The sequence below is a fragment of the Haliotis asinina genome, chromosome 14 (genome assembly GCF_037392515.1).
Source record: "Haliotis asinina isolate JCU_RB_2024 chromosome 14, JCU_Hal_asi_v2, whole genome shotgun sequence".
NCBI lineage: Eukaryota > Metazoa > Mollusca > Gastropoda > Lepetellida > Haliotidae > Haliotis > Haliotis asinina.
Window position 1 is genome coordinate 31,308,613 of NC_090293.1, and position 26,899 is coordinate 31,335,511.

A 26,899-nucleotide genomic window follows, 5' to 3' on the forward strand; every position below is an offset into this window, starting at 1 on the left:
GGAGTGCCGAGATGCTTTTTTTTGTGTTTATAGCGAAGTGAAGTATGTGAACAGTACACCTTTTCTCCAATGGAACTAGATAGCAAAGTAGTATTTAGGTGTGTTGTTACGTATGTTGTAGAGTGAGGGCAATACACACAATGTAGAGCAATTAAGGCGTTGTGGCTGACTCCAGCCAAATTATTCCCAAATCTTAAAATGGAAAAAAGTTACTTCCCAGACGGGGAATCGAACCCCGGCCGTGGCGGTGAGAGCGCCAAATCCTAACCACTAGACCACCTGGGACACTGATGGTATATCTGGACATAAGATTGACATGTCTCTTCGAAAATCAGGGCAAGGTCACATCCATAAATGGAACAGAACTGCCCCTTTGAAACAACGACAGTGAAGAGTATAAGTCTCTTCGCCTTACATTGAAATGAAGAATGATTTAGACTTTTAGTCATCTAATAACATGCCACTCCAACAAGTTATCCATACAATTTGTCCTATCTAATAACAAGGCGCACTCTCGCATATATGACATTTACTTAGTATTTTATATACATTGACAGCAATGTTGTTTACCTTGCATGTAGGAAATACGCACTCACTTACTATACACATGCACATAGGTATATTTACAAAATGTCCATTGATAAATCAGTAAAACAATGACACACAACATAAAGTCTACACAGAACAGCACAACAATGACACACAAGATAAGAATGAGTCTACACATTGTCGAAAGAAAGGATGTACACAAATATATACTTATGATGTGCAAGTGTTAATTGTATATAAGAACTGTGTGGACGTCCTTTACAGTGACAGTGTTTGGGCTTAGTTTTCTTGCGAAAAAAAGAGGCAAAGTGAAATTCCGGCTGAACTGAATGAAACGTGAGGAGGAGTTGATAAATACTGAGAAAAAAATATGCGAAAAATGTACTTCCCAGACGGGGAATCGAACCCCGGCCGTGGCGGTGAGAGCGCCAAATCCTAACCACTAGACCACCTGGGACCTTGCAATGTTAGGGATGGAGCAAGGTATTGCTTCAAGTAGGAACATGTTGCCACAACGTGATATTTCCTAGATGACACTTACCCATGCACTCTTCCTTCTGTCTCTCTTTTCTTACTTCCAATATAGTTTCAATCGTAAATGAATTAATTGTAGAGGAAGGCTTGGGTGCAGTTCACCCTTGGAATGAATAATAGCTGTGGCTTCCACATTGCCATGAGACACTCATGTTGCATGTGCCAAATTAAGCAAGGAACCCGCCGAGTCTACTCTTGTCCAGGACAGAGAAGGCATGGATTTTATTCGGAGGATTTCATTTTGTAGTATGACACGTACAGCAATTGATGCTGAAATATTCTTCAATATTGGTGAGTCTCAAATATGCCTTTTCACTTATTTATGGGACAATCGGAGTGCCGAGATGCTTTTTTTGTGTTTATAGCGAAGTGAAGTATGTGAACAGTACACCTTTTCTCCAATGGAACTAGATAGCAAAGTAGTATTTAGGTGTGTTGTTACGTATGTTGTAGAGTGAGGGCAATACACACAATGTAGAGCAATTAAGGCGTTGTGGCTGACTCCAGCCAAATTATTCCCAAATCTTAAAATGGAAAAAAGTTACTTCCCAGACGGGGAATCGAACCCCGGCCGTGGCGGTGAGAGCGCCAAATCCTAACCACTAGACCACCTGGGACACTGATGGTATATCTGGACATAAGATTGACATGTCTCTTCGATAATCAGGGCAAGGTCACATCCATAGATGCAACAGAACTGCCCCTTTGAAACAACGACAGTGAAGAGTATAAGTCTCTTCGCCTTACATTGAAATGAAGAATGATTTAGACTTTTAGTCATCTAATAACATGCCACTCCAACAAGTTATCCATACAATTTGTCCTATCTAATAACAAGGCGTACTCTCGCATATATGACATTTACTTAGTATTTTATATACATTGACAGCAATGTTGTTTACCTTGCATGTAGGAAATACGCACTCACTTACTATACACATGCACATAGGTATATTTACAAAATGTCCATTGATAAATCAGTAAAACAATGACACACAACATAAAGTCTACACAGAACAGCACAACAATGACACACAAGATAAGAATGAGTCTACACATTGTCGAAAGTAAGGATGTACACAAATATATACTTATGATGTGCAAGTGTTAATTGTATATAAGAACTGTGTGGACGTCCTTTACAGTGACAGTGTTTGGGCTTAGTTTTCTTGCGAAAAAAAGAGGCAAAGTGAAATTCCGGCTGAACTGAATGAAACGTGAGGAGGAGTTGATAAATACTGAGAAAAAAATATGCGAAAAATGTACTTCCCAGACGGGGAATCGAACCCCGGCCGTGGCGGTGAGAGCGCCAAATCCTAACCACTAGACCACCTGGGACCTTGCAATGTTAGGGATGGAGCAAGGTATTGCTTCAAGTAGGAACATGTTGCCACAACGTGATATTTCCTAGATGACACTTACCCATGCACTCTTCCTTCTGTCTCTCTTTTCTTACTTCCAATATAGTTTCAATCGTAAATGAATTAATTGTAGAGGAAGGCTTGGGTGCAGTTCACCCTTGGAATGAATAATAGCTGTGGCTTCCACATTGCCATGAGACACTCATGTTGCATGTGCCAAATTAAGCAAGGAACCCGCCGAGTCTACTCTTGTCCAGGACAGAGAAGGCATGGATTTTATTCGGAGGATTTCATTTTGTAGTATGACACGTACAGCAATTGATGCTGAAATATTCTTCAATATTGGTGAGTCTCAAATATGCCTTTTCACTTATTTATGGGACAATCGGAGTGCCGAGATGCTTTTTTGTGTTTATAGCGAAGTGAAGTATGTGAACAGTACACCTTTCCTCCAATGGAACTAGATAGCAAAGTAGTATTTAGGTGTGTTGTTACGTATGTTGTAGAGTGAGGGCAATACACACAATGTAGAGCAATTAAGGCGTTGTGGCTGACTCCAGCCAAATTATTCCCAAATCTTAAAATGGAAAAAAGTTACTTCCCAGACGGGGAATCGAACCCCGGCCGTGGCGGTGAGAGCGCCAAATCCTAACCACTAGACCACCTGGGACACTGATGGTATATCTGGACATAAGATTGACATGTCTCTTCGAAAATCAGGGCAAGGTCACATCCATAGATGCAACAGAACTGCCCCTTTGAAACAACGACAGTGAAGAGTATAAGTCTCTTCGCCTTACATTGAAATGAAGAATGATTTAGACTTTTAGTCATCTAATAACATGCCACTCCAACAAGTTATCCATACAATTTGTCCTATCTAATAACAAGGCGCACTCTCGCATATATGACATTTACTTAGTATTTTATATACATTGACAGCAATGTTGTTTACCTTGCATGTAGGAAATACGCACTCACTTACTATACACATGCACATAGGTATATTTACAAAATGTCCATTGATAAATCAGTAAAACAATGACACACAACATAAAGTCTACACAGAACAGCACAACAATGACACACAAGATAAGAATGAGTCTACACATTGTCGAAAGTAAGGATGTACACAAATATATACTTATGATGTGCAAGTGTTAATTGTATATAAGAACTGTGTGGACGTCCTTTACAGTGACAGTGTTTGGGCTTAGTTTTCTTGCGAAAAAAAGAGGCAAAGTGAAATTCCGGCTGAACTGAATGAAACGTGAGGAGGAGTTGATAAATACTGAGAAAAAAATATGCGAAAAATGTACTTCCCAGACGGGGAATCGAACCCCGGCCGTGGCGGTGAGAGCGCCAAATCCTAACCACTAGACCACCTGGGACCTTGCAATGTTAGGGATGGAGCAAGGTATTGCTTCAAGTAGGAACATGTTGCCACAACGTGATATTTCCTAGATGCCACTTACCCATGCACTCTTCCTTCTGTCTCTCTTTTCTTACTTCCAATATAGTTTCAATCGTAAATGAATTAATTGTAGAGGAAGGCTTGGGTGCAGTTCACCCTTGGAATGAATAATAGCTGTGGCTTCCACATTGCCATGAGACACTCATGTTGCATGTGCCAAATTAAGCAAGGAACCCGCCGAGTCTACTCTTGTCCAGGACAGAGAAGGCATGGATTTTATTCGGAGGATTTCATTTTGTAGTATGACACGTACAGCAATTGATGCTGAAATATTCTTCAATATTGGTGAGTCTCAAATATGCCTTTTCACTTATTTATGGGACAATCGGAGTGCCGAGATTCTTTTTTTGTGTTTATAGCGAAGTGAAGTATGTGAACAGTACACCTTTTCTCCAATGGAACTAGATAGCAAAGTAGTATTTAGGTGTGTTGTTACGTATGTTGTAGAGTGAGGGCAATACACACAATGTAGAGCAATTAAGGCGTTGTGGCTGACTCCAGCCAAATTATTCCCAAATCTTAAAATGGAAAAAAGTTACTTCCCAGACGGGGAATCGAACCCCGGCCGTGGCGGTGAGAGCGCCAAATCCTAACCACTAGACCACCTGGGACACTGATGGTATATCTGGACATAAGATTGACATGTCTCTTCGAAAATCAGGGCAAGGTCACATCCATAAATGGAACAGAACTGCCCCTTTGAAACAACGACAGTGAAGAGTATAAGTCTCTTCGCCTTACATTGAAATGAAGAATGATTTAGACTTTTAGTCATCTAATAACATGCCACTCCAACAAGTTATCCATACAATTTGTCCTATCTAATAACAAGGCGCACTCTCGCATATATGACATTTACTTAGTATTTTATATACATTGACAGCAATGTTGTTTACCTTGCATGTAGGAAATACGCACTCACTTACTATACACATGCACATAGGTATATTTACAAAATGTCCATTGACAAATCAGTAAAACAATGACACACAACATAAAGTCTACACAGAACAGCACAACAATGACACACAAGATAAGAATGAGTCTACACATTGTCGAAAGTAAGGATGTACACAAATATATACTTATGATGTGCAAGTGTTAATTGTATATAAGAACTGTGTGGACGTCCTTTACAGTGACAGTGTTTGGGCTTAGTTTTCTTGCGAAAAAAAGAGGCAAAGTGAAATTCCGGCTGAACTGAATGAAACGTGAGGAGGAGTTGATAAATACTGAGAAAAAAATATGCGAAAAATGTACTTCCCAGACGGGGAATCGAACCCCGGCCGTGGCGGTGAGAGCGCCAAATCCTAACCACTAGACCACCTGGGACCTTGCAATGTTAGGGATGGAGCAAGGTATTGCTTCAAGTAGGAACATGTTGCCACAACGTGATATTTCCAAGATGACACTTACCCATGCACTCTTCCTTCTGTCTCTCTTTTCTTACTTCCAATATAGTTTCAATCGTAAATGAATTAATTGTAGAGGAAGGCTTGGGTGCAGTTCACCCTTGGAATGAATAATAGCTGTGGCTTCCACATTGCCATGAGACACTCATGTTGCATGTGCCAAATTAAGCAAGGAACCCGCCGAGTCTACTCTTGTCCAGGACAGAGAAGGCATGGATTTTATTCGGAGGATTTCATTTTGTAGTATGACACGTACAGCAATTGATGCTGAAATATTCTTCAATATTGGTGAGTCTCAAATATGCCTTTTCACTTATTTATGGGACAATCGGAGTGCCGAGATTCTTTTTTTGTGTTTATAGCGAAGTGAAGTATGTGAACAGTACACCTTTTCTCCAATGGAACTAGATAGCAAAGTAGTATTTAGGTGTGTTGTTACGTATGTTGTAGAGTGAGGGCAATACACACAATGTAGAGCAATTAAGGCGTTGTGGCTGACTCCAGCCAAATTATTCCCAAATCTTAAAATGGAAAAAAGTTACTTCCCAGACGGGGAATCGAACCCCGGCCGTGGCGGTGAGAGCGCCAAATCCTAACCACTAGACCACCTGGGACACTGATGGTATATCTGGACATAAGATTGACATGTCTCTTCGAAAATCAGGGCAAGGTCACATCCATAAATGGAACAGAACTGCCCCTTTGAAACAACGACAGTGAAGAGTATAAGTCTCTTCGCCTTACATTGAAATGAAGAATGATTTAGACTTTTAGTCATCTAATAACATGCCACTCCAACAAGTTATCCATACAATTTGTCCTATCTAATAACAAGGCGCACTCTCGCATATATGACATTTACTTAGTATTTTATATACATTGACAGCAATGTTGTTTACCTTGCATGTAGGAAATACGCACTCACTTACTATACACATGCACATAGGTATATTTACAAAATGTCCATTGACAAATCAGTAAAACAATGACACACAACATAAAGTCTACACAGAACAGCACAACAATGACACACAAGATAAGAATGAGTCTACACATTGTCGAAAGTAAGGATGTACACAAATATATACTTATGATGTGCAAGTGTTAATTGTATATAAGAACTGTGTGGACGTCCTTTACAGTGACAGTGTTTGGGCTTAGTTTTCTTGCGAAAAAAAGAGGCAAAGTGAAATTCCGGCTGAACTGAATGAAACGTGAGGAGGAGTTGATAAATACTGAGAAAAAAATATGCGAAAAATGTACTTCCCAGACGGGGAATCGAACCCCGGCCGTGGCGGTGAGAGCGCCAAATCCTAACCACTAGACCACCTGGGACCTTGCAATGTTAGGGATGGAGCAAGGTATTGCTTCAAGTAGGAACATGTTGCCACAACGTGATATTTCCAAGATGACACTTACCCATGCACTCTTCCTTCTGTCTCTCTTTTCTTACTTCCAATATAGTTTCAATCGTAAATGAATTAATTGTAGAGGAAGGCTTGGGTGCAGTTCACCCTTGGAATGAATAATAGCTGTGGCTTCCACATTGCCATGAGACACTCATGTTGCATGTGCCAAATTAAGCAAGGAACCCGCCGAGTCTACTCTTGTCCAGGACAGAGAAGGCATGGATTTTATTCGGAGGATTTCATTTTGTAGTATGACACGTACAGCAATTGATGCTGAAATATTCTTCAATATTGGTGAGTCTCAAATATGCCTTTTCACTTATTTATGGGACAATCGGAGTGCCGAGATTCTTTTTTTGTGTTTATAGCGAAGTGAAGTATGTGAACAGTACACCTTTTCTCCAATGGAACTAGATAGCAAAGTAGTATTTAGGTGTGTTGTTACGTATGTTGTAGAGTGAGGGCAATACACACAATGTAGAGCAATTAAGGCGTTGTGGCTGACTCCAGCCAAATTATTCCCAAATCTTAAAATGGAAAAAAGTTACTTCCCAGACGGGGAATCGAACCCCGGCCGTGGCGGTGAGAGCGCCAAATCCTAACCACTAGACCACCTGGGACACTGATGGTATATCTGGACATAAGATTCACATGTCTCTTCGAAAATCAGGGCAAGGTCACATCCATAAATGGAACAGAACTGCCCCTTTGAAACAACGACAGTGAAGAGTATAAGTCTCTTCGCCTTACATTGAAATGAAGAATGATTTAGACTTTTAGTCATCTAATAACATGCCACTCCAACAAGTTATCCATACAATTTGTCCTATCTAATAACAAGGCGCACTCTCGCATATATGACATTTACTTAGTATTTTATATACATTGACAGCAATGTTGTTTACCTTGCATGTAGGAAATACGCACTCACTTACTATACACATGCACATAGGTATATTTACAAAATGTCCATTGACAAATCAGTAAAACAATGACACACAACATAAAGTCTACACAGAACAGCACAACAATGACACACAAGATAAGAATGAGTCTACACATTGTCGAAAGTAAGGATGTACACAAATATATACTTATGATGTGCAAGTGTTAATTGTATATAAGAACTGTGTGGACGTCCTTTACAGTGACAGTGTTTGGGCTTAGTTTTCTTGCGAAAAAAAGAGGCAAAGTGAAATTCCGGCTGAACTGAATGAAACGTGAGGAGGAGTTGATAAATACTGAGAAAAAAATATGCGAAAAATGTACTTCCCAGACGGGGAATCGAACCCCGGCCGTGGCGGTGAGAGCGCCAAATCCTAACCACTAGACCACCTGGGACCTTGCAATGTTAGGGATGGAGCAAGGTATTGCTTCAAGTAGGAACATGTTGCCACAACGTGATATTTCCTAGATGACACTTACCCATGCACTCTTCCTTCTGTCTCTCTTTTCTTACTTCCAATATAGTTTCAATCGTAAATGAATTAATTGTAGAGGAAGGCTTGGGTGCAGTTCACCCTTGGAATGAATAATAGCTGTGGCTTCCACATTGCCATGAGACACTCATGTTGCATGTGCCAAATTAAGCAAGGAACCCGCCGAGTCTACTCTTGTCCAGGACAGAGAAGGCATGGATTTTATTCGGAGGATTTCATTTTGTAGTATGACACGTACAGCAATTGATGCTGAAATATTCTTCAATATTGGTGAGTCTCAAATATGCCTTTTCACTTATTTATGGGACAATCGGAGTGCCGAGATGCTTTTTTGTGTTTATAGCGAAGTGAAGTATGTGAACAGTACACCTTTCCTCCAATGGAACTAGATAGCAAAGTAGTATTTAGGTGTGTTGTTACGTATGTTGTAGAGTGAGGGCAATACACACAATGTAGAGCAATTAAGGCGTTGTGGCTGACTCCAGCCAAATTATTCCCAAATCTTAAAATGGAAAAAAGTTACTTCCCAGACGGGGAATCGAACCCCGGCCGTGGCGGTGAGAGCGCCAAATCCTAACCACTAGACCACCTGGGACACTGATGGTATATCTGGACATAAGATTGACATGTCTCTTCGATAATCAGGGCAAGGTCACATCCATAGATGGAACAGAACTGCCCCTTTGAAACAACGACAGTGAAGAGTATAAGTCTCTTCGCCTTACATTGAAATGAAGAATGATTTAGACTTTTAGTCATCTAATAACATGCCACTCCAACAAGTTATCCATACAATTTGTCCTATCTAATAACAAGGCGCACTCTCGCATATATGACATTTACTTAGTATTTTATATACATTGACAGCAATGTTGTTTACCTTGCATGTAGGAAATACGCACTCACTTACTATACACATGCACATAGGTATATTTACAAAATGTCCATTGATAAATCAGTAAAACAATGACACACAACATAAAGTCTACACAGAACAGCACAACAATGACACACAAGATAAGAATGAGTCTACACATTGTCGAAAGAAAGGATGTACACAAATATATACTTATGATGTGCAAGTGTTAATTGTATATAAGAACTGTGTGGACGTCCTTTACAGTGACAGTGTTTGGGCTTAGTTTTCTTGCGAAAAAAAGAGGCAAAGTGAAATTCCGGCTGAACTGAATGAAACGTGAGGAGGAGTTGATAAATACTGAGAAAAAAATATGCGAAAAATGTACTTCCCAGACGGGGAATCGAACCCCGGCCGTGGCGGTGAGAGCGCCAAATCCTAACCACTAGACCACCTGGGACCTTGCAATGTTAGGGATGGAGCAAGGTATTGCTTCAAGTAGGAACATGTTGCCACAACGTGATATTTCCTAGATGACACTTACCCATGCACTCTTCCTTCTGTCTCTCTTTTCTTACTTCCAATATAGTTTCAATCGTAAATGAATTAATTGTAGAGGAAGGCTTGGGTGCAGTTCACCCTTGGAATGAATAATAGCTGTGGCTTCCACATTGCCATGAGACACTCATGTTGCATGTGCCAAATTAAGCAAGGAACCCGCCGAGTCTACTCTTGTCCAGGACAGAGAAGGCATGGATTTTATTCGGAGGATTTCATTTTGTAGTATGACACGTACAGCAATTGATGCTGAAATATTCTTCAATATTGGTGAGTCTCAAATATGCCTTTTCACTTATTTATGGGACAATCGGAGTGCCGAGATGCTTTTTTGTGTTTATAGCGAAGTGAAGTATGTGAACAGTACACCTTTCCTCCAATGGAACTAGATAGCAAAGTAGTATTTAGGTGTGTTGTTACGTATGTTGTAGAGTGAGGGCAATACACACAATGTAGAGCAATTAAGGCGTTGTGGCTGACTCCAGCCAAATTATTCCCAAATCTTAAAATGGAAAAAAGTTACTTCCCAGACGGGGAATCGAACCCCGGCCGTGGCGGTGAGAGCGCCAAATCCTAACCACTAGACCACCTGGGACACTGATGGTATATCTGGACATAAGATTCACATGTCTCTTCGAAAATCAGGGCAAGGTCACATCCATAAATGGAACAGAACTGCCCCTTTGAAACAACGACAGTGAAGAGTATAAGTCTCTTCGCCTTACATTGAAATGAAGAATGATTTAGACTTTTAGTCATCTAATAACATGCCACTCCAACAGGTTATCCATACAATTTGTCCTATCTAATAACAAGGCGCACTCTCGCATATATGACATTTACTTAGTATTTTATATACATTGACAGCAATGTTGTTTACCTTGCATGTAGGAAATACGCACTCACTTACTATACACATGCACATAGGTATATTTACAAAATGTCCATTGATAAATCAGTAAAACAATGACACACAACATAAAGTCTACACAGAACAGCACAACAATGACACACAAGATAAGAATGAGTCTACACATTGTCGAAAGAAAGGATGTACACAAATATATACTTATGATGTGCAAGTGTTAATTGTATATAAGAACTGTGTGGACGTCCTTTACAGTGACAGTGTTTGGGCTTAGTTTTCTTGCGAAAAAAAGAGGCAAAGTGAAATTCCGGCTGAACTGAATGAAACGTGAGGAGGAGTTGATAAATACTGAGAAAAAAATATGCGAAAAATGTACTTCCCAGACGGGGAATCGAACCCCGGCCGTGGCGGTGAGAGCGCCAAATCCTAACCACTAGACCACCTGGGACCTTGCAATGTTAGGGATGGAGCAAGGTATTGCTTCAAGTAGGAACATGTTGCCACAACGTGATATTTCCTAGATGACACTTACCCATGCACTCTTCCTTCTGTCTCTCTTTTCTTACTTCCAATATAGTTTCAATCGTAAATGAATTAATTGTAGAGGAAGGCTTGGGTGCAGTTCACCCTTGGAATGAATAATAGCTGTGGCTTCCACATTGCCATGAGACACTCATGTTGCATGTGCCAAATTAAGCAAGGAACCCGCCGAGTCTACTCTTGTCCAGGACAGAGAAGGCATGGATTTTATTCGGAGGATTTCATTTTGTAGTATGACACGTACAGCAATTGATGCTGAAATATTCTTCAATATTGGTGAGTCTCAAATATGCCTTTTCACTTATTTATGGGACAATCGGAGTGCCGAGATGCTTTTTTGTGTTTATAGCGAAGTGAAGTATGTGAACAGTACACCTTTCCTCCAATGGAACTAGATAGCAAAGTAGTATTTAGGTGTGTTGTTACGTATGTTGTAGAGTGAGGGCAATACACACAATGTAGAGCAATTAAGGCGTTGTGGCTGACTCCAGCCAAATTATTCCCAAATCTTAAAATGGAAAAAAGTTACTTCCCAGACGGGGAATCGAACCCCGGCCGTGGCGGTGAGAGCGCCAAATCCTAACCACTAGACCACCTGGGACACTGATGGTATATCTGGACATAAGATTGACATGTCTCTTCGAAAATCAGGGCAAGGTCACATCCATAAATGGAACAGAACTGCCCCTTTGAAACAACGACAGTGAAGAGTATAAGTCTCTTCGCCTTACATTGAAATGAAGAATGATTTAGACTTTTAGTCATCTAATAACATGCCACTCCAACAGGTTATCCATACAATTTGTCCTATCTAATAACAAGGCGCACTCTCGCATATATGACATTTACTTAGTATTTTATATACATTGACAGCAATGTTGTTTACCTTGCATGTAGGAAATACGCACTCACTTACTATACACATGCACATAGGTATATTTACAAAATGTCCATTGATAAATCAGTAAAACAATGACACACAACATAAAGTCTACACAGAACAGTACAACAATGATACACAAGATAAGAATGAGTCTACACATTGTCGAAAGTAAGGATGTACACAAATATATACTTATGATGTGCAAGTGTTAATTGTATATAAGAACTGTGTGGACGTCCTTTACAGTGACAGTGTTTGGGCTTAGTTTTCTTGCGAAAAAAAGAGGTAAAGTGAAATTCTGGCTGAACTGAATGAAACGTGAGGAGGAGTTGATAAATACTGAGAAAAAAATATGCGAAAAATGTACTTCCCAGACGGGGAATCGAACCCCGGCCGTGGCGGTGAGAGCGCCAAATCCTAACCACTAGACCACCTGGGACCTTGCAATGTTAGGGATGGAGCAAGGTATTGCTTCAAGTAGGAACATGTTGCCACAACGTGATATTTCCTAGATGACACTTACCCATGCACTCTTCCTTCTGTCTCTCTTTTCTTACTTCCAATATAGTTTCAATCGTAAATGAATTAATTGTAGAGGAAGGCTTGGGTGCAGTTCACCCTTGGAATGAATAATAGCTGTGGCTTCCACATTGCCATGAGACACTCATGTTGCATGTGCCAAATTAAGCAAGGAACCCGCCGAGTCTACTCTTGTCCAGGACAGAGAAGGCATGGATTTTATTCGGAGGATTTCATTTTGTAGTATGACACGTACAGCAATTGATGCTGAAATATTCTTCAATATTGGTGAGTCTCAAATATGCCTTTTCACTTATTTATGGGACAATCGGAGTGCCGAGATGCTTTTTTGTGTTTATAGCGAAGTGAAGTATGTGAACAGTACACCTTTCCTCCAATGGAACTAGATAGCAAAGTAGTATTTAGGTGTGTTGTTACGTATGTTGTAGAGTGAGGGCAATACACACAATGTAGAGCAATTAAGGCGTTGTGGCTGACTCCAGCCAAATTATTCCCAAATCTTAAAATGGAAAAAAGTTACTTCCCAGACGGGGAATCGAACCCCGGCCGTGGCGGTGAGAGCGCCAAATCCTAACCACTAGACCACCTGGGACACTGATGGTATATCTGGACATAAGATTCACATGTCTCTTCGAAAATCAGGGCAAGGTCACATCCATAAATGGAACAGAACTGCCCCTTTGAAACAACGACAGTGAAGAGTATAAGTCTCTTCGCCTTACATTGAAATGAAGAATGATTTAGACTTTTAGTCATCTAATAACATGCCACTCCAACAGGTTATCCATACAATTTGTCCTATCTAATAACAAGGCGCACTCTCGCATATATGACATTTACTTAGTATTTTATATACATTGACAGCAATGTTGTTTACCTTGCATGTAGGAAATACGCACTCACTTACTATACACATGCACATAGGTATATTTACAAAATGTCCATTGATAAATCAGTAAAACAATGACACACAACATAAAGTCTACACAGAACAGTACAACAATGATACACAAGATAAGAATGAGTCTACACATTGTCGAAAGTAAGGATGTACACAAATATATACTTATGATGTGCAAGTGTTAATTGTATATAAGAACTGTGTGGACGTCCTTTACAGTGACAGTGTTTGGGCTTAGTTTTCTTGCGAAAAAAAGAGGTAAAGTGAAATTCTGGCTGAACTGAATGAAACGTGAGGAGGAGTTGATAAATACTGAGAAAAAAATATGCGAAAAATGTACTTCCCAGACGGGGAATCGAACCCCGGCCGTGGCGGTGAGAGCGCCAAATCCTAACCACTAGACCACCTGGGACCTTGCAATGTTAGGGATGGAGCAAGGTATTGCTTCAAGTAGGAACATGTTGCCACAACGTGATATTTCCTAGATGCCACTTACCCATGCACTCTTCCTTCTGTCTCTCTTTTCTTACTTCCAATATAGTTTCAATCGTAAATGAATTAATTGTAGAGGAAGGCTTGGGTGCAGTTCACCCTTGGAATGAATAATAGCTGTGGCTTCCACATTGCCATGAGACACTCATGTTGCATGTGCCAAATTAAGCAAGGAACCCGCCGAGTCTACTCTTGTCCAGGACAGAGAAGGCATGGATTTTATTCGGAGGATTTCATTTTGTAGTATGACACGTACAGCAATTGATGCTGAAATATTCTTCAATATTGGTGAGTCTCAAATATGCCTTTTCACTTATTTATGGGACAATCGGAGTGCCGAGATGCTTTTTTGTGTTTATAGCGAAGTGAAGTATGTGAACAGTACACCTTTCCTCCAATGGAACTAGATAGCAAAGTAGTATTTAGGTGTGTTGTTACGTATGTTGTAGAGTGAGGGCAATACACACAATGTAGAGCAATTAAGGCGTTGTGGCTGACTCCAGCCAAATTATTCCCAAATCTTAAAATGGAAAAAAGTTACTTCCCAGACGGGGAATCGAACCCCGGCCGTGGCGGTGAGAGCGCCAAATCCTAACCACTAGACCACCTGGGACACTGATGGTATATCTGGACATAAGATTGACATGTCTCTTCGATAATCAGGGCAAGGTCACATCCATAGATGGAACAGAACTGCCCCTTTGAAACAACGACAGTGAAGAGTATAAGTCTCTTCGCCTTACATTGAAATGAAGAATGATTTAGACTTTTAGTCATCTAATAACATGCCACTCCAACAAGTTATCCATACAATTTGTCCTATCTAATAACAAGGCGCACTCTCGCATATATGACATTTACTTAGTATTTTATATACATTGACAGCAATGTTGTTTACCTTGCATGTAGGAAATACGCACTCACTTACTATACACATGCACATAGGTATATTTACAAAATGTCCATTGATAAATCAGTAAAACAATGACACACAACATAAAGTCTACACAGAACAGCACAACAATGACACACAAGATAAGAATGAGTCTACACATTGTCGAAAGAAAGGATGTACACAAATATATACTTATGATGTGCAAGTGTTAATTGTATATAAGAACTGTGTGGAAATCCTTTACAGTGACAGTGTTTGGGCTTAGTTTTCTTGCGAAAAAAAGAGGTAAAGTGAAATTCTGGCTGAACTGAATGAAACGTGAGGAGGAGTTGATAAATACTGAGAAAAAAATATGCGAAAAATGTACTTCCCAGACGGGGAATCGAACCCCGGCCGTGGCGGTGAGAGCGCCAAATCCTAACCACTAGACCACCTGGGACCTTGCAATGTTAGGGATGGAGCAAGGTATTGCTTCAAGTAGGAACATGTTGCCACAACGTGATATTTCCTAGATGCCACTTACCCATGCACTCTTCCTTCTGTCTCTCTTTTCTTACTTCCAATATAGTTTCAATCGTAAATGAATTAATTGTAGAGGAAGGCTTGGGTGCAGTTCACCCTTGGAATGAATAATAGCTGTGGCTTCCACATTGCCATGAGACACTCATGTTGCATGTGCCAAATTAAGCAAGGAACCCGCCGAGTCTACTCTTGTCCAGGACAGAGAAGGCATGGATTTTATTCGGAGGATTTCATTTTGTAGTATGACACGTACAGCAATTGATGCTGAAATATTCTTCAATATTGGTGAGTCTCAAATATGCCTTTTCACTTATTTATGGGACAATCGGAGTGCCGAGATGCTTTTTTGTGTTTATAGCGAAGTGAAGTATGTGAACAGTACACCTTTCCTCCAATGGAACTAGATAGCAAAGTAGTATTTAGGTGTGTTGTTACGTATGTTGTAGAGTGAGGGCAATACACACAATGTAGAGCAATTAAGGCGTTGTGGCTGACTCCAGCCAAATTATTCCCAAATCTTAAAATGGAAAAAAGTTACTTCCCAGACGGGGAATCGAACCCCGGCCGTGGCGGTGAGAGCGCCAAATCCTAACCACTAGACCACCTGGGACACTGATGGTATATCTGGACATAAGATTGACATGTCTCTTCGATAATCAGGGCAAGGTCACATCCATAGATGGAACAGAACTGCCCCTTTGAAACAACGACAGTGAAGAGTATAAGTCTCTTCGCCTTACATTGAAATGAAGAATGATTTAGACTTTTAGTCATCTAATAACATGCCACTCCAACAAGTTATCCATACAATTTGTCCTATCTAATAACAAGGCGCACTCTCGCATATATGACATTTACTTAGTATTTTATATACATTGACAGCAATGTTGTTTACCTTGCATGTAGGAAATACGCACTCACTTACTATACACATGCACATAGGTATATTTACAAAATGTCCATTGATAAATCAGTAAAACAATGACACACAACATAAAGTCTACACAGAACAGCACAACAATGACACACAAGATAAGAATGAGTCTACACATTGTCGAAAGAAAGGATGTACACAAATATATACTTATGATGTGCAAGTGTTAATTGTATATAAGAACTGTGTGGACGTCCTTTACAGTGACAGTGTTTGGGCTTAGTTTTCTTGCGAAAAAAAGAGGCAAAGTGAAATTCCGGCTGAACTGAATGAAACGTGAGGAGGAGTTGATAAATACTGAGAAAAAAATATGCGAAAAATGTACTTCCCAGACGGTGAATCGAACCCCGGCCGTGGCGGTGAGAGCGCCAAATCCTAACCACTAGACCACCTGGGACCTTGCAATGTTAGGGATGGAGCAAGGTATTGCTTCAAGTAGGAACATGTTGCCACAACGTGATATTTCCTAGATGACACTTACCCATGCACTCTTCCTTCTGTCTCTCTTTTCTTACTTCCAATATAGTTTCAATCGTAAATGAATTAATTGTAGAGGAAGGCTTGGGTGCAGTTCACCCTTGGAATGAATAATAGCTGTGGCTTCCACATTGCCATGAGACACTCATGTTGCATGTGCCAAATTAAGCAAGGAACCCGCCGAGTCTACTCTTGTCCAGGACAGAGAAGGCATGGATTTTATTCGGAGGATTTCATTTTGTAGTATGACACGTACAGCAATTGATGCTGAAATATTCTTCAATATTGGTGAGTCTCAAATATGCCTTTTCACTTATTTATGGGACAATCGGAGTGCCGAGATGCTTTTTTGTGTTTATAGCGAAGTGAAGTATGTGAACAGTACACCTTTCCTCCAATGGAACTAGATAGCAAAGTAGTATTTAGGTGTGTTGTTACGTATGTTGTAGAGTGAGGGCAATACACACAATGTAGAGCAATTAAGGCGTTGTGGCTGACTCCAGCCAAATTATTCCCAAATCTTAAAATGGAAAAAAGTTACTTCCCAGACGGGGAATCGAACCCCGGCCGTGGCGGTGAGAGCGCCAAATCCTAACCACTAGACCACCTGGGACACTGATGGTATATCTGGACATAAGATTCACATGTCTCTTCGAAAATCAGGGCAAGGTCACATCCATAAATGGAACAGAACTGCCCCTTTGAAACAACGACAGTGAAGAGTATAAGTCTCTTCGCCTTACATTGAAATGAAGAATGATTTAGACTTTTAGTCATCTAATAACATGCCACTCCAACAGGTTATCCATACAATTTGTCCTATCTAATAACAAGGCGCACTCTCGCATATATGACATTTACTTAGTATTTTATATACATTGACAGCAATGTTGTTTACCTTGCATGTAGGAAATACGCACTCACTTACTATACACATGCACATAGGTATATTTACAAAATGTCCATTGATAAATCAGTAAAACAATGACACACAACATAAAGTCTACACAGAACAGTACAACAATGATACACAAGATAAGAATGAGTCTACACATTGTCGAAAGTAAGGATGTACACAAATATATACTTATGATGTGCAAGTGTTAATTGTATATAAGAACTGTGTGGACGTCCTTTACAGTGACAGTGTTTGGGCTTAGTTTTCTTGCGAAAAAAAGAGGTAAAGTGAAATTCCGGCTGAACTGAATGAAACGTGAGGAGGAGTTGATAAATACTGAGAAAAAAATATGCGAAAAATGTACTTCCCAGACGGGGAATCGAACCCCGGCCGTGGCGGTGAGAGCGCCAAATCCTAACCACTAGACCACCTGGGACCTTGCAATGTTAGGGATGGAGCAAGGTATTGCTTCAAGTAGGAACATGTTGCCACAACGTGATATTTCCTAGATGACACTTACCCATGCACTCTTCCTTCTGTCTCTCTTTTCTTACTTCCAATATAGTTTCAATCGTAAATGAATTAATTGTAGAGGAAGGCTTGGGTGCAGTTCACCCTTGGAATGAATAATAGCTGTGGCTTCCACATTGCCATGAGACACTCATGTTGCATGTGCCAAATTAAGCAAGGAACCCGCCGAGTCTACTCTTGTCCAGGACAGAGAAGGCATGGATTTTATTCGGAGGATTTCATTTTGTAGTATGACACGTACAGCAATTGATGCTGAAATATTCTTCAATATTGGTGAGTCTCAAATATGCCTTTTCACTTATTTATGGGACAATCGGAGTGCCGAGATGCTTTTTTGTGTTTATAGCGAAGTGAAGTATGTGAACAGTACACCTTTCCTCCAATGGAACTAGATAGCAAAGTAGTATTTAGGTGTGTTGTTACGTATGTTGTAGAGTGAGGGCAATACACACAATGTAGAGCAATTAAGGCGTTGTGGCTGACTCCAGCCAAATTATTCCCAAATCTTAAAATGGAAAAAAGTTACTTCCCAGACGGGGAATCGAACCCCGGCCGTGGCGGTGAGAGCGCCAAATCCTAACCACTAGACCACCTGGGACACTGATGGTATATCTGGACATAAGATTGACATGTCTCTTCGATAATCAGGGCAAGGTCACATCCATAGATGGAACAGAACTGCCCCTTTGAAACAACGACAGTGAAGAGTATAAGTCTCTTCGCCTTACATTGAAATGAAGAATGATTTAGACTTTTAGTCATCTAATAACATGCCACTCCAACAAGTTATCCATACAATTTGTCCTATCTAATAACAAGGCGCACTCTCGCATATATGACATTTACTTAGTATTTTATATACATTGACAGCAATGTTGTTTACCTTGCATGTAGGAAATACGCACTCACTTACTATACACATGCACATAGGTATATTTACAAAATGTCCATTGATAAATCAGTAAAACAATGACACACAACATAAAGTCTACACAGAACAGCACAACAATGACACACAAGATAAGAATGAGTCTACACATTGTCGAAAGAAAGGATGTACACAAATATATACTTATGATGTGCAAGTGTTAATTGTATATAAGAACTGTGTGGACGTCCTTTACAGTGACAGTGTTTGGGCTTAGTTTTCTTGCGAAAAAAAGAGGCAAAGTGAAATTCCGGCTGAACTGAATGAAACGTGAGGAGGAGTTGATAAATACTGAGAAAAAAATATGCGAAAAATGTACTTCCCAGACGGGGAATCGAACCCCGGCCGTGGCGGTGAGAGCGCCAAATCCTAACCACTAGACCACCTGGGACCTTGCAATGTTAGGGATGGAGCAAGGTATTGCTTCAAGTAGGAACATGTTGCCACAACGTGATATTTCCTAGATGACACTTACCCATGCACTCTTCCTTCTGTCTCTCTTTTCTTACTTCCAATATAGTTTCAATCGTAAATGAATTAATTGTAGAGGAAGGCTTGGGTGCAGTTCACCCTTGGAATGAATAATAGCTGTGGCTTCCACATTGCCATGAGACACTCATGTTGCATGTGCCAAATTAAGCAAGGAACCCACCGAGTCTACTCTTGTCCAGGACAGAGAAGGCATGGATTTTATTCGGAGGATTTCATTTTGTAGTATGACACGTACAGCAATTGATGCTGAAATATTCTTCAATATTGGTGAGTCTCAAATATGCCTTTTCACTTATTTATGGGACAATCGGAGTGCCGAGATGCTTTTTTGTGTTTATAGCGAAGTGAAGTATGTGAACAGTACACCTTTCCTCCAATGGAACTAGATAGCAAAGTAGTATTTAGGTGTGTTGTTACGTATGTTGTAGAGTGAGGGCAATACACACAATGTAGAGCAATTAAGGCGTTGTGGCTGACTCCAGCCAAATTATTCCCAAATCTTAAAATGGAAAAAAGTTACTTCCCAGACGGGGAATCGAACCCCGGCCGTGGCGGTGAGAGCGCCAAATCCTAACCACTAGACCACCTGGGACACTGATGGTATATCTGGACATAAGATTGACATGTCTCTTCGAAAATCAGGGCAAGGTCACATCCATAAATGGAACAGAACTGCCCCTTTGAAACAACGACAGTGAAGAGTATAAGTCTCTTCGCCTTACATTGAAATGAAGAATGATTTAGACTTTTAGTCATCTAATAACATGCCACTCCAACAGGTTATCCATACAATTTGTCCTATCTAATAACAAGGCGCACTCTCGCATATATGACATTTACTTAGTATTTTATATACATTGACAGCAATGTTGTTTACCTTGCATGTAGGAAATACGCACTCACTTACTATACACATGCACATAGGTATATTTACAAAATGTCCATTGATAAATCAGTAAAACAATGACACACAACATAAAGTCTACACAGAACAGTACAACAATGATACACAAGATAAGAATGAGTCTACACATTGTCGAAAGTAAGGATGTACACAAATATATACTTATGATGTGCAAGTGTTAATTGTATATAAGAACTGTGTGGACGTCCTTTACAGTGACAGTGTTTGGGCTTAGTTTTCTTGCGAAAAAAAGAGGTAAAGTGAAATTCTGGCTGAACTGAATGAAACGTGAGGAGGAGTTGATAAATACTGAGAAAAAAATATGCGAAAAATGTACTTCCCAGACGGGGAATCGAACCCCGGCCGTGGCGGTGAGAGCGCCAAATCCTAACCACTAGACCACCTGGGACCTTGCAATGTTAGGGATGGAGCAAGGTATTGCTTCAAGTAGGAACATGTTGCCACAACGTGATATTTCCTAGATGACACTTACCCATGCACTCTTCCTTCTGTCTCTCTTTTCTTACTTCCAATATAGTTTCAATCGTAAATGAATTAATTGTAGAGGAAGGCTTGGGTGCAGTTCACCCTTGGAATGAATAATAGCTGTGGCTTCCACATTGCCATGAGACACTCATGTTGCATGTGCCAAATTAAGCAAGGAACCCGCCGAGTCTACTCTTGTCCAGGACAGAGAAGGCATGGATTTTATTCGGAGGATTTCATTTTGTAGTATGACACGTACAGCAATTGATGCTGAAATATTCTTCAATATTGGTGAGTCTCAAATATGCCTTTTCACTTATTTATGGGACAATCGGAGTGCCGAGATGCTTTTTTGTGTTTATAGCGAAGTGAAGTATGTGAACAGTACACCTTTCCTCCAATGGAACTAGATAGCAAAGTAGTATTTAGGTGTGTTGTTACGTATGTTGTAGAGTGAGGGCAATACACACAATGTAGAGCAATTAAGGCGTTGTGGCTGACTCCAGCCAAATTATTCCCAAATCTTAAAATGGAAAAAAGTTACTTCCCAGACGGGGAATCGAACCCCGGCCGTGGCGGTGAGAGCGCCAAATCCTAACCACTAGACCACCTGGGACACTGATGGTATATCTGGACATAAGATTCACATGTCTCTTCGATAATCAGGGCAAGGTCACATCCATAGATGGAACAGAACTGCCCCTTTGAAACAACGACAGTGAAGAGTATAAGTCTCTTCGCCTTACATTGAAATGAAGAATGATTTAGACTTTTAGTCATCTAATAACATGCCACTCCAACAAGTTATCCATACAATTTGTCCTATCTAATAACAAGGCGCACTCTCGCATATATGACATTTACTTAGTATTTTATATACATTGACAGCAATGTTGTTTACCTTGCATGTAGGAAATACGCACTCACTTACTATACACATGCACATAGGTATATTTACAAAATGTCCATTGATAAATCAGTAAAACAATGACACACAACATAAAGTCTACACAGAACAGCACAACAATGACACACAAGATAAGAATGAGTCTACACATTGTCGAAAGAAAGGATGTACACAAATATATACTTATGATGTGCAAGTGTTAATTGTATATAAGAACTGTGTGGACGTCCTTTACAGTGACAGTGTTTGGGCTTAGTTTTCTTGCGAAAAAAAGAGGCAAAGTGAAATTCCGGCTGAACTGAATGAAACGTGAGGAGGAGTTGATAAATACTGAGAAAAAAATATGCGAAAAATGTACTTCCCAGACGGGGAATCGAACCCCGGCCGTGGCGGTGAGAGCGCCAAATCCTAACCACTAGACCACCTGGGACCTTGCAATGTTAGGGATGGAGCAAGGTATTGCTTCAAGTAGGAACATGTTGCCACAACGTGATATTTCCTAGATGACACTTACCCATGCACTCTTCCTTCTGTCTCTCTTTTCTTACTTCCAATATAGTTTCAATCGTAAATGAATTAATTGTAGAGGAAGGCTTGGGTGCAGTTCACCCTTGGAATGAATAATAGCTGTGGCTTCCACATTGCCATGAGACACTCATGTTGCATGTGCCAAATTAAGCAAGGAACCCGCCGAGTCTACTCTTGTCCAGGACAGAGAAGGCATGGATTTTATTCGGAGGATTTCATTTTGTAGTATGACACGTACAGCAATTGATGCTGAAATATTCTTCAATATTGGTGAGTCTCAAATATGCCTTTTCACTTATTTATGGGACAATCGGAGTGCCGAGATGCTTTTTTGTGTTTATAGCGAAGTGAAGTATGTGAACAGTACACCTTTCCTCCAATGGAACTAGATAGCAAAGTAGTATTTAGGTGTGTTGTTACGTATGTTGTAGAGTGAGGGCAATACACACAATGTAGAGCAATTAAGGCGTTGTGGCTGACTCCAGCCAAATTATTCCCAAATCTTAAAATGGAAAAAAGTTACTTCCCAGACGGGGAATCGAACCCCGGCCGTGGCGGTGAGAGCGCCAAATCCTAACCACTAGACCACCTGGGACACTGATGGTATATCTGGACATAAGATTCACATGTCTCTTCGATAATCAGGGCAAGGTCACATCCATAGATGGAACAGAACTGCCCCTTTGAAACAACGACAGTGAAGAGTATAAGTCTCTTCGCCTTACATTGAAATGAAGAATGATTTAGACTTTTAGTCATCTAATAACATGCCACTCCAACAAGTTATCCATACAATTTGTCCTATCTAATAACAAGGCGCACTCTCGCATATATGACATTTACTTAGTATTTTATATACATTGACAGCAATGTTGTTTACCTTGCATGTAGGAAATACGCACTCACTTACTATACACATGCACATAGGTATATTTACAAAATGTCCATTGATAAATCAGTAAAACAATGACACACAACATAAAGTCTACACAGAACAGCACAACAATGACACACAAGATAAGAATGAGTCTACACATTGTCGAAAGAAAGGATGTACACAAATATATACTTATGATGTGCAAGTGTTAATTGTATATAAGAACTGTGTGGACGTCCTTTACAGTGACAGTGTTTGGGCTTAGTTTTCTTGCGAAAAAAAGAGGCAAAGTGAAATTCCGGCTGAACTGAATGAAACGTGAGGAGGAGTTGATAAATACTGAGAAAAAAATATGCGAAAAATGTACTTCCCAGACGGGGAATCGAACCCCGGCCGTGGCGGTGAGAGCGCCAAATCCTAACCACTAGACCACCTGGGACCTTGCAATGTTAGGGATGGAGCAAGGTATTGCTTCAAGTAGGAACATGTTGCCACAACGTGATATTTCCTAGATGACACTTACCCATGCACTCTTCCTTCTGTCTCTCTTTTCTTACTTCCAATATAGTTTCAATCGTAAATGAATTAATTGTAGAGGAAGGCTTGGGTGCAGTTCACCCTTGGAATGAATAATAGCTGTGGCTTCCACATTGCCATGAGACACTCATGTTGCATGTGCCAAATTAAGCAAGGAACCCACCGAGTCTACTCTTGTCCAGGACAGAGAAGGCATGGATTTTATTCGGAGGATTTCATTTTGTAGTATGACACGTACAGCAATTGATGCTGAAATATTCTTCAATATTGGTGAGTCTCAAATATGCCTTTTCACTTATTTATGGGACAATCGGAGTGCCGAGATGCTTTTTTGTGTTTATAGCGAAGTGAAGTATGTGAACAGTACACCTTTCCTCCAATGGAACTAGATAGCAAAGTAGTATTTAGGTGTGTTGTTACGTATGTTGTAGAGTGAGGGCAATACACACAATGTAGAGCAATTAAGGCGTTGTGGCTGACTCCAGCCAAATTATTCCCAAATCTTAAAATGGAAAAAAGTTACTTCCCAGACGGGGAATCGAACCCCGGCCGTGGCGGTGAGAGCGCCAAATCCTAACCACTAGACCACCTGGGACACTGATGGTATATCTGGACATAAGATTGACATGTCTCTTCGAAAATCAGGGCAAGGTCACATCCATAAATGGAACAGAACTGCCCCTTTGAAACAACGACAGTGAAGAGTATAAGTCTCTTCGCCTTACATTGAAATGAAGAATGATTTAGACTTTTAGTCATCTAATAACATGCCACTCCAACAGGTTATCCATACAATTTGTCCTATCTAATAACAAGGCGCACTCTCGCATATATGACATTTACTTAGTATTTTATATACATTGACAGCAATGTTGTTTACCTTGCATGTAGGAAATACGCACTCACTTACTATACACATGCACATAGGTATATTTACAAAATGTCCATTGATAAATCAGTAAAACAATGACACACAACATAAAGTCTACACAGAACAGTACAACAATGATACACAAGATAAGAATGAGTCTACACATTGTCGAAAGTAAGGATGTACACAAATATATACTTATGATGTGCAAGTGTTAATTGTATATAAGAACTGTGTGGACGTCCTTTACAGTGACAGTGTTTGGGCTTAGTTTTCTTGCGAAAAAAAGAGGTAAAGTGAAATTCTGGCTGAACTGAATGAAACGTGAGGAGGAGTTGATAAATACTGAGAAAAAAATATGCGAAAAATGTACTTCCCAGACGGGGAATCGAACCCCGGCCGTGGCGGTGAGAGCGCCAAATCCTAACCACTAGACCACCTGGGACCTTGCAATGTTAGGGATGGAGCAAGGTATTGCTTCAAGTAGGAACATGTTGCCACAACGTGATATTTCCTAGATGACACTTACCCATGCACTCTTCCTTCTGTCTCTCTTTTCTTACTTCCAATATAGTTTCAATCGTAAATGAATTAATTGTAGAGGAAGGCTTGGGTGCAGTTCACCCTTGGAATGAATAATAGCTGTGGCTTCCACATTGCCATGAGACACTCATGTTGCATGTGCCAAATTAAGCAAGGAACCCGCCGAGTCTACTCTTGTCCAGGACAGAGAAGGCATGGATTTTATTCGGAGGATTTCATTTTGTAGTATGACACGTACAGCAATTGATGCTGAAATATTCTTCAATATTGGTGAGTCTCAAATATGCCTTTTCACTTATTTATGGGACAATCGGAGTGCCGAGATGCTTTTTTGTGTTTATAGCGAAGTGAAGTATGTGAACAGTACACCTTTCCTCCAATGGAACTAGATAGCAAAGTAGTATTTAGGTGTGTTGTTACGTATGTTGTAGAGTGAGGGCAATACACACAATGTAGAGCAATTAAGGCGTTGTGGCTGACTCCAGCCAAATTATTCCCAAATCTTAAAATGGAAAAAAGTTACTTCCCAGACGGGGAATCGAACCCCGGCCGTGGCGGTGAGAGCGCCAAATCCTAACCACTAGACCACCTGGGACACTGATGGTATATCTGGACATAAGATTGACATGTCTCTTCGATAATCAGGGCAAGGTCACATCCATAGATGGAACAGAACTGCCCCTTTGAAACAACGACAGTGAAGAGTATAAGTCTCTTCGCCTTACATTGAAATGAAGAATGATTTAGACTTTTAGTCATCTAATAACATGCCACTCCAACAAGTTATCCATACAATTTGTCCTATCTAATAACAAGGCGCACTCTCGCATATATGACATTTACTTAGTATTTTATATACATTGACAGCAATGTTGTTTACCTTGCATGTAGGAAATACGCACTCACTTACTATACACATGCACATAGGTATATTTACAAAATGTCCATTGATAAATCAGTAAAACAATGACACACAACATAAAGTCTACACAGAACAGCACAACAATGACACACAAGATAAGAATGAGTCTACACATTGTCGAAAGAAAGGATGTACACAAATATATACTTATGATGTGCAAGTGTTAATTGTATATAAGAACTGTGTGGACGTCCTTTACAGTGACAGTGTTTGGGCTTAGTTTTCTTGCGAAAAAAAGAGGCAAAGTGAAATTCCGGCTGAACTGAATGAAACGTGAGGAGGAGTTGATAAATACTGAGAAAAAAATATGCGAAAAATGTACTTCCCAGACGGGGAATCGAACCCCGGCCGTGGCGGTGAGAGCGCCAAATCCTAACCACTAGACCACCTGGGACCTTGCAATGTTAGGGATGGAGCAAGGTATTGCTTCAAGTAGGAACATGTTGCCACAACGTGATATTTCCTAGATGACACTTACCCATGCACTCTTCCTTCTGTCTCTCTTTTCTTACTTCCAATATAGTTTCAATCGTAAATGAATTAATTGTAGAGGAAGGCTTGGGTGCAGTTCACCCTTGGAATGAATAATAGCTGTGGCTTCCACATTGCCATGAGACACTCATGTTGCATGTGCCAAATTAAGCAAGGAACCCACCGAGTCTACTCTTGTCCAGGACAGAGAAGGCATGGATTTTATTCGGAGGATTTCATTTTGTAGTATGACACGTACAGCAATTGATGCTGAAATATTCTTCAATATTGGTGAGTCTCAAATATGCCTTTTCACTTATTTATGGGACAATCGGAGTGCCGAGATGCTTTTTTGTGTTT

General features: G+C 40.3%; 38 non-coding genes across 38 annotated transcripts; all 38 read right to left on the reverse strand.

The window, feature by feature from the left end:
* Positions 1-213: 213 nt before the first annotated feature.
* On the reverse strand, positions 214-285 carry Trnae-cuc (transfer RNA glutamic acid (anticodon CUC)). Its single transcript has one exon. It is a non-coding gene; the product is annotated as a tRNA-Glu (tRNA).
* A 649-nt stretch (positions 286-934) lies between these two features.
* Trnae-cuc (transfer RNA glutamic acid (anticodon CUC)) lies at positions 935-1,006 on the reverse strand. Its single transcript has one exon. It is a non-coding gene; the product is annotated as a tRNA-Glu (tRNA).
* A 622-nt stretch (positions 1,007-1,628) lies between these two features.
* On the reverse strand, positions 1,629-1,700 carry Trnae-cuc (transfer RNA glutamic acid (anticodon CUC)). Its single transcript has one exon. It is a non-coding gene; the product is annotated as a tRNA-Glu (tRNA).
* A 649-nt stretch (positions 1,701-2,349) lies between these two features.
* Positions 2,350-2,421, reverse strand: Trnae-cuc (transfer RNA glutamic acid (anticodon CUC)). The gene has a single exon. It is a non-coding gene; the product is annotated as a tRNA-Glu (tRNA).
* A 621-nt stretch (positions 2,422-3,042) lies between these two features.
* Trnae-cuc (transfer RNA glutamic acid (anticodon CUC)) lies at positions 3,043-3,114 on the reverse strand. Its single transcript has one exon. It is a non-coding gene; the product is annotated as a tRNA-Glu (tRNA).
* Positions 3,115-3,763: 649 nt separating this feature from the next.
* Trnae-cuc (transfer RNA glutamic acid (anticodon CUC)) lies at positions 3,764-3,835 on the reverse strand. Its single transcript has one exon. It is a non-coding gene; the product is annotated as a tRNA-Glu (tRNA).
* A 622-nt stretch (positions 3,836-4,457) lies between these two features.
* Positions 4,458-4,529, reverse strand: Trnae-cuc (transfer RNA glutamic acid (anticodon CUC)). The gene has a single exon. It is a non-coding gene; the product is annotated as a tRNA-Glu (tRNA).
* A 649-nt stretch (positions 4,530-5,178) lies between these two features.
* On the reverse strand, positions 5,179-5,250 carry Trnae-cuc (transfer RNA glutamic acid (anticodon CUC)). Its single transcript has one exon. It is a non-coding gene; the product is annotated as a tRNA-Glu (tRNA).
* Positions 5,251-5,872: 622 nt separating this feature from the next.
* Trnae-cuc (transfer RNA glutamic acid (anticodon CUC)) lies at positions 5,873-5,944 on the reverse strand. Its single transcript has one exon. It is a non-coding gene; the product is annotated as a tRNA-Glu (tRNA).
* A 649-nt stretch (positions 5,945-6,593) lies between these two features.
* Trnae-cuc (transfer RNA glutamic acid (anticodon CUC)) lies at positions 6,594-6,665 on the reverse strand. The gene has a single exon. It is a non-coding gene; the product is annotated as a tRNA-Glu (tRNA).
* Positions 6,666-7,287: 622 nt separating this feature from the next.
* On the reverse strand, positions 7,288-7,359 carry Trnae-cuc (transfer RNA glutamic acid (anticodon CUC)). The gene has a single exon. It is a non-coding gene; the product is annotated as a tRNA-Glu (tRNA).
* A 649-nt stretch (positions 7,360-8,008) lies between these two features.
* On the reverse strand, positions 8,009-8,080 carry Trnae-cuc (transfer RNA glutamic acid (anticodon CUC)). The gene has a single exon. It is a non-coding gene; the product is annotated as a tRNA-Glu (tRNA).
* A 621-nt stretch (positions 8,081-8,701) lies between these two features.
* Trnae-cuc (transfer RNA glutamic acid (anticodon CUC)) lies at positions 8,702-8,773 on the reverse strand. The gene has a single exon. It is a non-coding gene; the product is annotated as a tRNA-Glu (tRNA).
* Positions 8,774-9,422: 649 nt separating this feature from the next.
* On the reverse strand, positions 9,423-9,494 carry Trnae-cuc (transfer RNA glutamic acid (anticodon CUC)). Its single transcript has one exon. It is a non-coding gene; the product is annotated as a tRNA-Glu (tRNA).
* Positions 9,495-10,115: 621 nt separating this feature from the next.
* Trnae-cuc (transfer RNA glutamic acid (anticodon CUC)) lies at positions 10,116-10,187 on the reverse strand. Its single transcript has one exon. It is a non-coding gene; the product is annotated as a tRNA-Glu (tRNA).
* A 649-nt stretch (positions 10,188-10,836) lies between these two features.
* On the reverse strand, positions 10,837-10,908 carry Trnae-cuc (transfer RNA glutamic acid (anticodon CUC)). The gene has a single exon. It is a non-coding gene; the product is annotated as a tRNA-Glu (tRNA).
* Positions 10,909-11,529: 621 nt separating this feature from the next.
* On the reverse strand, positions 11,530-11,601 carry Trnae-cuc (transfer RNA glutamic acid (anticodon CUC)). Its single transcript has one exon. It is a non-coding gene; the product is annotated as a tRNA-Glu (tRNA).
* A 649-nt stretch (positions 11,602-12,250) lies between these two features.
* On the reverse strand, positions 12,251-12,322 carry Trnae-cuc (transfer RNA glutamic acid (anticodon CUC)). The gene has a single exon. It is a non-coding gene; the product is annotated as a tRNA-Glu (tRNA).
* Positions 12,323-12,943: 621 nt separating this feature from the next.
* On the reverse strand, positions 12,944-13,015 carry Trnae-cuc (transfer RNA glutamic acid (anticodon CUC)). Its single transcript has one exon. It is a non-coding gene; the product is annotated as a tRNA-Glu (tRNA).
* Positions 13,016-13,664: 649 nt separating this feature from the next.
* Trnae-cuc (transfer RNA glutamic acid (anticodon CUC)) lies at positions 13,665-13,736 on the reverse strand. Its single transcript has one exon. It is a non-coding gene; the product is annotated as a tRNA-Glu (tRNA).
* Positions 13,737-14,357: 621 nt separating this feature from the next.
* On the reverse strand, positions 14,358-14,429 carry Trnae-cuc (transfer RNA glutamic acid (anticodon CUC)). The gene has a single exon. It is a non-coding gene; the product is annotated as a tRNA-Glu (tRNA).
* Positions 14,430-15,078: 649 nt separating this feature from the next.
* Positions 15,079-15,150, reverse strand: Trnae-cuc (transfer RNA glutamic acid (anticodon CUC)). The gene has a single exon. It is a non-coding gene; the product is annotated as a tRNA-Glu (tRNA).
* Positions 15,151-15,771: 621 nt separating this feature from the next.
* Trnae-cuc (transfer RNA glutamic acid (anticodon CUC)) lies at positions 15,772-15,843 on the reverse strand. The gene has a single exon. It is a non-coding gene; the product is annotated as a tRNA-Glu (tRNA).
* A 649-nt stretch (positions 15,844-16,492) lies between these two features.
* Trnae-cuc (transfer RNA glutamic acid (anticodon CUC)) lies at positions 16,493-16,564 on the reverse strand. The gene has a single exon. It is a non-coding gene; the product is annotated as a tRNA-Glu (tRNA).
* Positions 16,565-17,185: 621 nt separating this feature from the next.
* Positions 17,186-17,257, reverse strand: Trnae-cuc (transfer RNA glutamic acid (anticodon CUC)). The gene has a single exon. It is a non-coding gene; the product is annotated as a tRNA-Glu (tRNA).
* A 649-nt stretch (positions 17,258-17,906) lies between these two features.
* On the reverse strand, positions 17,907-17,978 carry Trnae-cuc (transfer RNA glutamic acid (anticodon CUC)). Its single transcript has one exon. It is a non-coding gene; the product is annotated as a tRNA-Glu (tRNA).
* Positions 17,979-18,599: 621 nt separating this feature from the next.
* Trnae-cuc (transfer RNA glutamic acid (anticodon CUC)) lies at positions 18,600-18,671 on the reverse strand. Its single transcript has one exon. It is a non-coding gene; the product is annotated as a tRNA-Glu (tRNA).
* A 649-nt stretch (positions 18,672-19,320) lies between these two features.
* Positions 19,321-19,392, reverse strand: Trnae-cuc (transfer RNA glutamic acid (anticodon CUC)). Its single transcript has one exon. It is a non-coding gene; the product is annotated as a tRNA-Glu (tRNA).
* Positions 19,393-20,013: 621 nt separating this feature from the next.
* On the reverse strand, positions 20,014-20,085 carry Trnae-cuc (transfer RNA glutamic acid (anticodon CUC)). Its single transcript has one exon. It is a non-coding gene; the product is annotated as a tRNA-Glu (tRNA).
* Positions 20,086-20,734: 649 nt separating this feature from the next.
* Positions 20,735-20,806, reverse strand: Trnae-cuc (transfer RNA glutamic acid (anticodon CUC)). Its single transcript has one exon. It is a non-coding gene; the product is annotated as a tRNA-Glu (tRNA).
* Positions 20,807-21,427: 621 nt separating this feature from the next.
* Positions 21,428-21,499, reverse strand: Trnae-cuc (transfer RNA glutamic acid (anticodon CUC)). The gene has a single exon. It is a non-coding gene; the product is annotated as a tRNA-Glu (tRNA).
* Positions 21,500-22,148: 649 nt separating this feature from the next.
* On the reverse strand, positions 22,149-22,220 carry Trnae-cuc (transfer RNA glutamic acid (anticodon CUC)). Its single transcript has one exon. It is a non-coding gene; the product is annotated as a tRNA-Glu (tRNA).
* Positions 22,221-22,841: 621 nt separating this feature from the next.
* Trnae-cuc (transfer RNA glutamic acid (anticodon CUC)) lies at positions 22,842-22,913 on the reverse strand. Its single transcript has one exon. It is a non-coding gene; the product is annotated as a tRNA-Glu (tRNA).
* Positions 22,914-23,562: 649 nt separating this feature from the next.
* On the reverse strand, positions 23,563-23,634 carry Trnae-cuc (transfer RNA glutamic acid (anticodon CUC)). The gene has a single exon. It is a non-coding gene; the product is annotated as a tRNA-Glu (tRNA).
* A 621-nt stretch (positions 23,635-24,255) lies between these two features.
* On the reverse strand, positions 24,256-24,327 carry Trnae-cuc (transfer RNA glutamic acid (anticodon CUC)). The gene has a single exon. It is a non-coding gene; the product is annotated as a tRNA-Glu (tRNA).
* Positions 24,328-24,976: 649 nt separating this feature from the next.
* Trnae-cuc (transfer RNA glutamic acid (anticodon CUC)) lies at positions 24,977-25,048 on the reverse strand. Its single transcript has one exon. It is a non-coding gene; the product is annotated as a tRNA-Glu (tRNA).
* Positions 25,049-25,669: 621 nt separating this feature from the next.
* On the reverse strand, positions 25,670-25,741 carry Trnae-cuc (transfer RNA glutamic acid (anticodon CUC)). The gene has a single exon. It is a non-coding gene; the product is annotated as a tRNA-Glu (tRNA).
* A 649-nt stretch (positions 25,742-26,390) lies between these two features.
* Trnae-cuc (transfer RNA glutamic acid (anticodon CUC)) lies at positions 26,391-26,462 on the reverse strand. Its single transcript has one exon. It is a non-coding gene; the product is annotated as a tRNA-Glu (tRNA).
* Positions 26,463-26,899: the final 437 nt, after the last annotated feature.